Genomic DNA, 11837 nt, shown 5'->3' on the forward strand with positions numbered 1-11837 from the left:
CTCCATATAGACCTCTTCTTGCAAATCACCATGCAAGAAGGCATTCTTTACATCCATCTGATGTAAAGACCATCCCTTTGATGCAGCCATAGCAATGACTGCTCTTACGGTTGCCATCCTTGCAACCGGACTAAATGTTTCTTCATAGTCAATGCCATATGTTTGTGCATACCCCTTGACTACTAATCTTGCCTTGTATCTATTCACAGAACCATCTGCATTGTGCTTCACCTTATAAACCCACTTACAGCCAATTGCATTCTTACCTTTAGGCAAAGGTACCAATTCCCATGTAGCATTTGCTTCCAAGGCATCCATTTCTTCATCCATGGCTTTCTCCCATTTTTCTTTTCCCATGGCTTGCTCAAAAGAAGTGGGTTCTGGTTCCTGTATCACTTTGACCATATATGCATAGTGAATGGCTGTAAATCCATCATATTTCAACCTATCCACAGGATACCTAGCTCTCGTAGACCTGCGCAAAGTAGGTTCACTCCCAGGTGCTCTCAAAACATCCCTGGTCTTCCTTACTCCAGGTGTAACAATAGAAGAAATACCCAACTCATCATCAATGCTCTGCTCTGAGCCACTGGATTCCCCATCCACATAAGAGTGACCTGCATTCACATCAAACATGGGCTGATCAACCTTCTCTTTTCCTTTTCGTGATACCTGCATACCACTATCTGCATTGCTTTGAGAAGATTCTCCTGATCTCAATCTGCCTGTCCATGGCGAAGAATGTGAACCACTGCTAGAGGACGCTCCAGGTCCACTAATATTTTGTGACTGCTGCTGTGAATTCTGTGCAGCATTACCATTTTGTGCATCTACATCATCAATCACATTTACTGGTTTATACCAGCTACTCATCTCATCAAAAACAACATCTCTACTCACTGTAAACTTACGAGTAGAAGGGTTATAGCATCTATACCCTTTTTGCTGCAGAGAGTAACCAATAAAGATGCACTTCTCAGCTTTTGGATCCAACTTGGATCTCAGCTCATCTGGCACATGTACATAGGCAATGCAACCAAAAATTTTCAAATGAGAAATATCTGGTTTCCTACCAGTATACCTCTCCTCTGGAGTCATTCCATGTATTGCTGCAGTGGGAGTCCTGTTCATTATGTAGACTGCTGTAGCAACTGCTTCAGCCCAATAAAAATCTGGCAAGTCTTTTTCATTGAGCATGGCACGAGATACCTCTCCAATATGCCTGTTTTTCCTTTCTGCAATTCCATTTTGTTGTGGGGTATAACTGCATGAATATTGCTGCTTTATGCCATGCTCCTGCAAGAACTTTGCAAACTCATTTGAGAGGTACTCTCCCCCTCCATCTGACCTCAGGCATTTTATTTGCAGACCTGTTTCTTTTTCAGCCATAGCTTTAAGGGTTTTGAAATGCCCAAAAACTTCACTTTTCTTTTTCATAAAATACACCCAAACTTTTCTGCTATAGTCATCAATAAAAGTGACAAAATAATGACAACCTCCAAGAGATGCAGCTTTAGTAGTCCACACATCAGAGTGGATTAATTCCAATGGCTTCTTACTCTCTTGAACATGTCTAGGAAATGGTTTCCTTGCCTGTTTTCCAAACTGACAGGCTTCACATACCTTATGCATTTCTGCAACCTTGAACTTGGGCAATCCTGCAACAATATTTTGGGCCTGCATTGATTTAAGTCGCTGTACATTAACATGACCAATGCGTTTATGCCAGATATCAATATCTGCAACTACACCGGTCCCATGTGCAAACATTGCTGCACTCAATTCAGACATGTCTGCATCCAATGTAAACATTCTGCCCTTCTTCTTTCCTTTTGCTATCAAGCGACCATTATTTTTCATATCCTCAACAAAGCATCCATGAGGATTAAATCTGACCTGCAAGCCCTGCTCAACCATTTGACCAACAGAAACCAGATTCTTGGTGATATTCGGGACATGAAATACATCGGACAGGTATTTCTTTTTCCCATCCTGCATAGACAAAGGAAATTTTCCAATCTGCACAATAGGATGTGCAGTATCATCACCAGTCTCCACAAATCCTGGTTTTTCCATTTTCCTTGCATCCTCCATCCATTCTGCATGACCTGTCATGTGGTTTGATGCACCTGAGTCAACATACCATACATCATTGCTTTCTTCTGCACTTGTCACAGAATTGTTCATGTGCTGCACCATGAACAAATGCTCATTTCTGTCATCACCCTGTCTACTAGAAGATGCATAATTCCCTTGTTGCAGTTTTCCATTCATGATGTCATTCTGCTTTTTATAGCAGTCTTTAGCCATATGACCCATTTTACCACAGTAGTAGCATTCAACATTACTGTTTGCATTTTGACCTCTTTGCCATCCACCACGACCTCTTTGGCTCCCCCTGCCTCTAGAGTTACCATGTCCTCCTCCATAGGACTGGTTTTCTTGAGTTTGCTGCATATTCTGATTTCTACCACGGCCTCCAAATCGGCCTCCTCTACCTCTGCCTCTACCTCTTCCAGCATTTGAGTAGAAGACAGCTTCTTTTGAAGTTCCTCCTGAAGAAGATGCACCACCATTTCTCTGCTCCTCAGAAATTAGAAGAGCAATCAACTCCTCAAAATCAGGAAATCTTTCACGAACTGAAATGGATGTCCGAAACTGTGCATAATCCTTTCCTAGACCATTCAAGGTCACAGAAACTAAATCATCATCTTCCACTGGCAACCCAATGGAAGCAAGTGTATCTGCAATCTTCTTCACCTTCATGTGGTAGTCATTGATGCTCATATTTTCTCTTTGCACATTGTGCAACTCTTGCTTGAGCTGCATTTTCCTGGCTTGTGTATTTGTGCTATGCATCTTTGACAGAGTATCCCATGCCTCCTTTGGCGTACTTGCATCCTGAATATGCACAATCATAGAGTCTGAAATGCTGATAGACAGCCAGTACATAACTTTCCTGGCTCTCTCATGCCATGCTTTGAATGCCTACATTTGCTGTTGATTGGGAACATCAGGAAGAACTGGTTCTTCTTCATTTCCTGCAACAAATTCCCAATATCCTTTTCCCATAAGGAAATTCGTCATTCTAAACTTCCATGCTTGGAAGTTATTCTTGTCAAGCTTTTCAGTGACAATCTGTGAGAGAGAATCAGATGCCATTACAGAATACTGCAAAAAATTCTGTCACTGCAGAAAAACACACCTTCACCCTCACAAGAGCAAATCTGCAAAACTGGCGAAAGTGGTATTTGACCACACAGTCACTTCCTAGTGACGATTTTGCATCAATAGGCAACAGGGATGATTCTGTAACTCCCAATGTCTCTGCGCACAAGCATACAATGCAATTTCTATAGAAACTTTTCACCGACCTGTAGAACAGTGGCTGCACAGCATAAAACTGAGCCTTTTCTTGAGTGCGTGCAGAAAACTTCCGTCTGCAAAACAGGCCCCGAAATGGCCTCAAATCAAAAAAACAAGGTCGCCAAGAGCTAAAGCTCTATCCCGCAGCATATACTGCCCTCTTGCTTCAGCGCGAAGGGCGTCTCAACCTGAGACAATGCACTCCTGCAATTTTCGGCTGTGCTACCTGGAGAGATCTGCTCCCAAAACAGAAAATGAAAGCAACACTGCTCCTCTTACCAGAACACCACGAGCTTGGCTTGCTTTCTTGAGCTCCTTACCACGAACAAGGCTCTGATACCATGTCAAGATTGTGGGAGAGAAGGAAGGAGTCTCGCTTGAAGCTTTCTTGCTTGCACAATGGGGGAAGACACACAAGGGTGGAGGCTGAAAACAGTTTTCCTCTTCTTAGTTGTGTAAGCCAAAAGAACTCAAGTACAAAGAAATAGAAGAACCCTCTATATGGGTCTCAAACCAAACTCAACTAACTAAGGTGGCATACTAACTGAGCCACGAACTAGAGTAGATAAGGATAGCTATCATGTAGCTATTATTCAGGGGCGGTGTACCAACCGCATCTGCAACTGACAAGTCGGTGACATAAATACACAACGGTCACCCTGGCGTATCACGAGTGGAGCTCGATATCTCAACAGCACCTTATGAGGGTGGGGCATTGAGCATACCTAACATACGTGAGCCTTTTACTTGATTAGGAATGCTACATGAAGGCTCTATGGGGGACTTGGCTCTATTAGACACAATGTAGATGACTCGTCTAATTGATCCATGGCATGTTGTTGAAGTTGTTGCTATGATTGTTATATGCGTGGTGACTATGCATGCAACCATGGATAATTTTGGTGACCAAAGTTTACGATAGTCTTCATAATACCCTTGCACTTCTAGATGGGCCTTTAGAACCCATTGAGTATTTATGTGTAAGTTACAATGGAGATAGCAATGCCTACAAGCATGCTTTCATTTGTATTTTATTGGTGTTTGATATGTAGAGGTATGTGAGGGGGCTTTGGATTTCCACTTCCATTATGTAATGGAGTTGATACGTGGCTACTTGTGGGCTTGATCGCTCAAGAGTTGGATCAAGAGCATCATGGTTTTGGGTGACTGGTTGGACTGAAATGTATGGGTGATCTAAGTAGATTCAAACTATACTCTTTGAAACTAAAGATTTTAATTATTTGTGCATTTGATAACTATAAATCAATACATTGATCAACATAGTTAAAATTGCAATTAATCATGAACTTGAACATTTGGCCTAAAAGAATCACAGTGCTAGTTCCTTCAAAAATCAAAAGAACGTAGAAGAAAGGTAGGATGCACTCAGTCTCAATGTTAATCCACAATTTATATTTTTCTAATAACAAGTTAGGTTGTTCTCCATATAGATTCATATTTGAGTATGGTGGATGTAGTTGTAGCTAGCCTAGGTTTTTAAGGAAGCGTGTTATAATTTAACCCCTCATTAGTGAGTGCATCAGTCATGACTGACTTAGCTGTTGTAAGGCAGAGCTATGTTGCTAGGATAAGGGACTCACCATCCATTTCTAAAATACTAATGGTAACTATTCAAACATTTATAACTAGATCATATGGATTTAGTCATTTGGAGTGTAGTGCAGGAGGGTGTTGTTGCTATTGCTCAAACTATTGATAAAAAGCTTATTCTATATGTAGTGGTGGATTGTCAACATTCAACATGGGTGGTTCATGTGAGCAATGTCTGAGTGGATAGTATTTCTTCATTCTAATATCATTAAAATAGCCAATGGGTTGGCCATCTAAGGTTTCTAGATCAAATTCCTTTATCTTGCTAATTGCACAAATGATGCAATATCCAAAGCCTCGAAGTTTCAACATTTTCTTATGGCCTTTAATCGAGTAAAGCAACACGAGATCACCCTTATCAAAGGATTATTAGTTGGCATGCTTGTCAAATCAAGCCTTACATCAATGATTTTCAACAAAGTAGGGCGTAAGTAGCTAGTAGGCATGTTTCAATCAAGTGCTCAAGCTCTTCTAGACAATGTTGCCATACTTTAGTGCCTATCCACCATTCTTGGTTAGAATGCATATAGTAGGGATTAAGAACTATAAAGGCATAATGGCATCCATGCTATAGGTAAGTTGGAATAGATTTTGTCCCTTGGCAATCTTGTAAGCTATTTGATACATCCATAGTCCTAGTATGAGCTTATGATCCCAGTCTAAACATGATGTATAGAAAGTTTTTGTTAAGACATTGATAAGGAATTTGTTCATGGCTTCTGCTTGGCCATTCCCTTAGGAATAGTAAGGTCTATAATTTTTGTGGATGACTAGAAGATAACAAATGCTCAATCACTTCATTAAGAAAGTGTTTCTTGACAATTTTGATGGGGTGACCAAAATGCGAGATGACTTGCTCCCATAGAAGCTACACACTGGTTTGTGCATCATTTCCATGAGTCTTGATGGCCTCATTCTATTTAGTCATAATTTGTGGCTATGATGATGTATCTTACCTATAAGTATTGTGCAACTAGGATTATGGGTCCCATGAAGTCTATATCCCACTTTTCAAAGGGTTAGCAGCTAGGCAATCACCAGCATGAGTTCCATCTTATCCTTTTGGATGGGTACTTTTGTTATGTGGTACTTGTCAGAGTGGACCACTACATTCTTAATGAGAGTGGACCACTACAATTGGAATTGAAGCACTTTCCTTACTTGGTATATTCAAGTTGTAGTGTGCTCTAACAATACCATTGTGTGCCTCTTGTAAAACATCCTTAATTTCATGCTCACAAATACATTGCCAAAGGGGCCCGTCCTACCCTATGTGTTACAATTGACTGGCAATCCATTGGTAAGGTTGGGTCTTAATCAAGAGGCATGCTAGTCAAGAATTCTCAATTGGTTGTTCTCATAGGCCTTACTCAAGAATATGGACAATGTTGTCAACCCAATGAGATGTGAGATTAGCAATAAAGAATTGAGCTTCCTGATTAATGCGGAAAACATGAGCATCAAGGAGTTGATTGTCATTTCATTTGTCCTTTTTGCCATTGGTCACTAATAATAAGTGATAAAAATGAAGTGCTTTTTACCTTTGTGCACAACAATAGAAAAATCAAATTTCAATAGAAGAAAGAGCCATTTAGCCATGCATTCCATGGCACATGGCTTATTTTTATAAGATACAACAAGGATTGATGGTCAACAAAAGATGTGAAAGGCACAACGAGGAGATAATACGAAACCTTTTTCACAAACCTTTGATAAGCCCTCTTCCTCAATGATATCATATTCCATTTTAGCATCAATGAGTTATTGACTAGTAAAGCTCATTGGGAAAACCTTATCATGCTCTCACTGGGTTAGAATGACACCACTCTAGTTGTAATTTTGGAGGTGACAACATGTACATGGAAAAGCATCCTCCAATCTGGGGCTTTTATGGTGCACAGATCGGATGCTGTACGCTTGCGTAGTGAATGCCGGAAGGTCCCCAAGAACAAAAGAACTCTACTTTTTGCACAAAACTCAAGGTAAAAAGCATGCACGACATGAACAAGAGACCAATTGGGTGCAATCTCCCCCCATGCCTTGTGTGAGCACTCCACAAAGCATGTATTTTATGTATTAATCATCTTCAAGCTCAAATAATAGCCCAAATTACAAAATAGCAAGCTTTTAGCTTTTGAGTTTGCTTTAGCACAAAATAGAAATAAAGCTAGTGGGCGGTGCCCAAAGAATCAGGCATACCCAATACAATGTCCAAGTATAATAACATAATCGTGCGCCCATGCGCATACAAAATAATAAATAAATATCCAACGCCTCAATAAATAGGCGCGACAAAATATAGGCGCCATGCCTAAGGTATGTGCCCATCAAAATATAAATGATAAATCGAATACTCACTATCCTCCAATGCTTTCCTCCGCCACTGCTGCTATCTCTACACACAACTGAAGCATTCACAATCGTTAGTAAAATAATACAATTAAACCAACAAAAGTGAATACCTAGCAGTCTTCAGCTACATAAATAAATCAATTGGTTAGAAATCAATCCTAACCTTAATTTATTACGAGTGCGCACTCTAAACTCATAAACGTTTATTAATTTAATACGCATTTTGCGGAATCACCCGCTATGGAATAACCCATGTACACACTAAATTAATGAAACGCCCGAAAAGGATAGGCGTCCCAATCAACTTCTCCCACAAAGAATCCACTTTATGTATGAGCCCCGGTCATCAAAGTTTACGGAATCCACCGTAAAACCTCACGGAATCCACCGTGGCACGGAATCCACCGTGAAATATGCCTCCTGGCATCATTTTAAGGTAGGAGAAATCATAAGAGCCTTTTTCAAAACTTCATAGAAAGCTTGGCATTCCTATGTCAAGGCCTAGGTAATCAGTAGCTTGTAGAGTGGTCATGTAATAGTGGTGTAGTTTAGCACAAAGTGAGGGTAATACTCGATATAGCTAAGGAAGCACTACACCCCCTTTGGCTTGGTGGGTGGAGATATTTTTGTAATGAATTTACTAGTGTCAGTGATGATTCCATTTTTGAAAATAACACCGTGCAAGATTATACCATGCTTGACCTAGAACTAATACTTGAGGGGATTCAAAGATAGGTTATACTACCTACATCTCTCAAATACTAGACATAGCTTATCAAGGTGTTTCTCCTAGTTGGTGCACAGGTCATTGAAAAACACCTCAAAACACTTCCATAACATTTCCTAAAGATTGTGCACATAAGCCTTTGGAAGGTTACTAGAGCATTAGCCAACCTAAATAACATGATTATGTAATGAATCACTCCCCAATTTTTGGTGGCAAAAGTAAATTTTGATCTTTTATTTGGGTGGACTTGGACCTAATTATATATTGAAAACCTATCTAAGAAGCTGTAGTCTTTCTTTGTTACTGCTAGTATGATCATATGATCAGTGTATGGAAGTGGATAGTGATCTATCTTGGTTATAGCATTTAACATCTTGTAATTGTTGCATACTAGATTTTCCCATTCAGCTTGAGTACCATGATGATTTATGACACCCAGTTTGTATGCTTGATTGTACGAATGAATCCTACCTTTTGTAACTTGTCAAATTCTTCATTGTCATGATGGGTGTATCGAGGATTCATAGGGTGAAAATAGACAAGAGGGAAGAGAGGTGAAGAACCCAAGAGCACACACACAAAAGAAATGAAAAATTGAGAACACAGAGAGATAGGGCTGAAATCTTCTTATTCTTCTTTCTTCTTCTTCCACACACATAACTAAGTCTAAAACATGATAGAATACTAATGTGAAAGTACCAAAACATAGGTATACACAATCACTAAGTGTAAACTTGCTAAGGAAAGAAGAGGTGTGGCACAATGGAATGTGCCATAAACCAAGAATGGACAACGTGGATATAGTTCAGCTGTAGAATCACTAGTGTATCCTCATGTCGGTGACCTAACATGCTAGTGAATAATATCTTGCCACATCACCAAGGCACATAGTGGATGCTAGCTCATGTAGAGCTCCATATCTCAACACTCCCCCTCGAGCTTAGTAGTATGAGCTCGTGAACTCCAAGCATAGCTCTAAAGCATTGAAGCTTCTCAGCTCCTAAGGCCTTGGTAAAAATGCCAGTAGCTTGATCCTTTGTGTCAATATAAACCAATTCAATATCACCTGCTTGTCAGAATCCACTCCTGAATAAAATGGTAATGGACCTCTATGTGTTTGGTTTGTGCATGATACACTAGGTTCCTAGGCAATTGATACTAATAAGGTTATCATAGTATATAATAACCTTCTTGTTCACCTACATCCCCAAATCACCAAGTAGCTTGCATAATCAAGCTATCTCACATGCTGAAATTATAGCACCTATGTATTCTGTCTCTATACTAGAAAATGCAAATGTTGAGTGTTTCTTACTACTCCAAGTAGCAGTATCACTGCCAAAGGAAAACAGAAAACCATTGGCATATCTCTTGTCTAACATATTGCCAGCTAAATTTACATATATATAACCATGAAAGTCTAATGGTATACCTGCATCATAGAATAAGGCATAGTCTAATGTGGACTTGACATAGCACAATGTGCACCACATTACATCTAAATGTGGCTTCTGTGGAAGCTACATAAACTAGCTCTCCAAAGAAACTATGTAATTTATGTCTAGCCTAGTGATTGTCAAATAGATAAGGCTAACTACAATATTTTGATACATAATGACATCCTCAATCAGGTCACTCTCATGTGCACTAATCTTAGCATTAACATTCAAAGGTATAAAAATAGGCTTACAATCATCCATACTATACTTCTTCAACATATCCAATGTATATTGTCTTTATGTCAATCATATACCCTTTGGAGTCATGATTATCTCTATGCTGAGAAAATAGTGTAGCTCTCCAAATCCTTCCTCTCAAATTTAATCTTGAGAAGACCCTTCACATGCTTAATCTCTATCTCACTATCACCCATAATGATGAAATCATCCACATACATAGCAATGACTATAATATTTGCATCACTCTCATAGACATAGAGCGAGTGATTAACTTGTGCTTTGTAAAATCCAACGTTGACAAGGTATTCTACAATCCTATCATGCCATGACCTAGGTTCTTGGTTCAGCCCATACAAGGCCTTATAAAGCCTACATACATAATTTGGATGATTCTCATTTACATAACCAAGTGGCTGCTCCACATAAACTTCCTCTTACAACTCCCCCTACAAGAAGGTATTCTTAACATTCATTTTATGCATGATCTAACCTTTTGATGCAGCCATTGCTATGATAGCCCTTAGAGTGGCCATTTTAGCCTACTAGAGCATAAGTCTCCTCATCATCGATACCATGAGTCTGCGCATATCCTTTGGCAACCAATCATGTCGTATAGTGCGGAATAGATTTATCTAACCTTGTAAACCCATTTGTAGTAATAGCTTTCTTACCTTCAAGTTGTTGAGAATCATGGAACTAGAACTAGATGAGCTATGGTGGATGCAAATCAAACACAAGATACATGATTAGAACGAGAAATTGTAACTCAAGTGAATTAGTTTCCAAGATAGATTAGCTTGGATTTATAAGCACAATCTTGAGTGACTCAAATTGATTGTACCATTACATTGAAATGAGTACCAAGTACATGCTTATATATCTTTTGGATAGTACACTATTCTCACTATGCATATGGGATTTTGGACATCTCTTCCTAGATCATTCATAATTGTCTCTCTCTCATACAAAGCCACTTATGGGCAAGCCTCTATGGGTATACATACAAACATCATTTGCTATTCTCAACACAAGTAAAGGTACCAACTCCCATGTGTCATTATCCATAAGTGTAGCCATTTCTTCATCCATAGCACAATATCAATACTCATTAACCATTGCATCCTCAAAACAAGTGGGTTCCACATCCTGCACAACCTTAGCCATGTATGCATAGTGATGAGCTACACAGCTATCATATATCAATCCCTACATTGGTTTTCTTACTTCACTTGATTTGAGTGGACTTGGATCACTACCAAGTGCTTTAGCATCCTCTTGTGTCTTACATAGATAAGAGCCAATTTTTGAGTGCAAAATGTGCCAAAAAATTGCCAAAAAAACCCAAATTCCAAGGGAAATTTTAATCCCGTTGAAGGTGGCAGAAGAAATTGGGTTGATTTTAAGCGGCAAGCAGTAGACGGGTTTCAAAACTTCCTTAAAGACCCATACGTGACGGTTGTGAAATTTCCATAATTTCTCAGGATGTCACACGAGACTTCAGGAAATGCCTGGCAGTGGGAGACTTTGAGACGGACGTGCAGGATTTTCCAGATCGCGAATCGGAGGCCAGAGGCGGAAATGGGAGTGCTTGACGCTTAGGACCTCCCACCCCCCAAAAAACTCACATGATAGGGGGGAATTCGTTTTTAATGAATGGAAAATCAAAGAAGTGCCATGTTTTGCAAGTGATGATTTGCAAGGAGAGGGCATGGGGAGGCAAAGAACAATCCCCTGATCTAATCACATCACTCATCTTATGATCTTCTTCACTCTCTATGACCTATCTCTACTCCTCGAATGACTGCTTGGTTGCTGAGATCCAAAATCAATCTTCCTCTCTCCTCCCTCTCTCTCTTGCAAGGGGCAGTTCCTACGTGTGAAGGGAGATGAAGCCCAGTTGATGAATGCTTGTCCGACATGGTATCGGATCACTTCCGAGTTGACTTGAGGCTGGAGATGGATGATTGGAGATGGGCTAAGCATTCATGATGGACTGTTTTGCCGTCCGAATCCGATTTTAGAAGCCCACAACCATAAAAAACCTGGTAACTCTATTTTATAAGGGAAATATGCTTCTTTTTTAGGTTTGATTGGCCAAATGA

This window comes from Lygodium microphyllum, chromosome 6 (genome assembly GCF_053477565.2).
Source record: "Lygodium microphyllum isolate KBCC chromosome 6, Lygodium_microphyllum_v1.1.10, whole genome shotgun sequence".
NCBI classification, from domain to species: domain Eukaryota; kingdom Viridiplantae; phylum Streptophyta; class Polypodiopsida; order Schizaeales; family Lygodiaceae; genus Lygodium; species Lygodium microphyllum.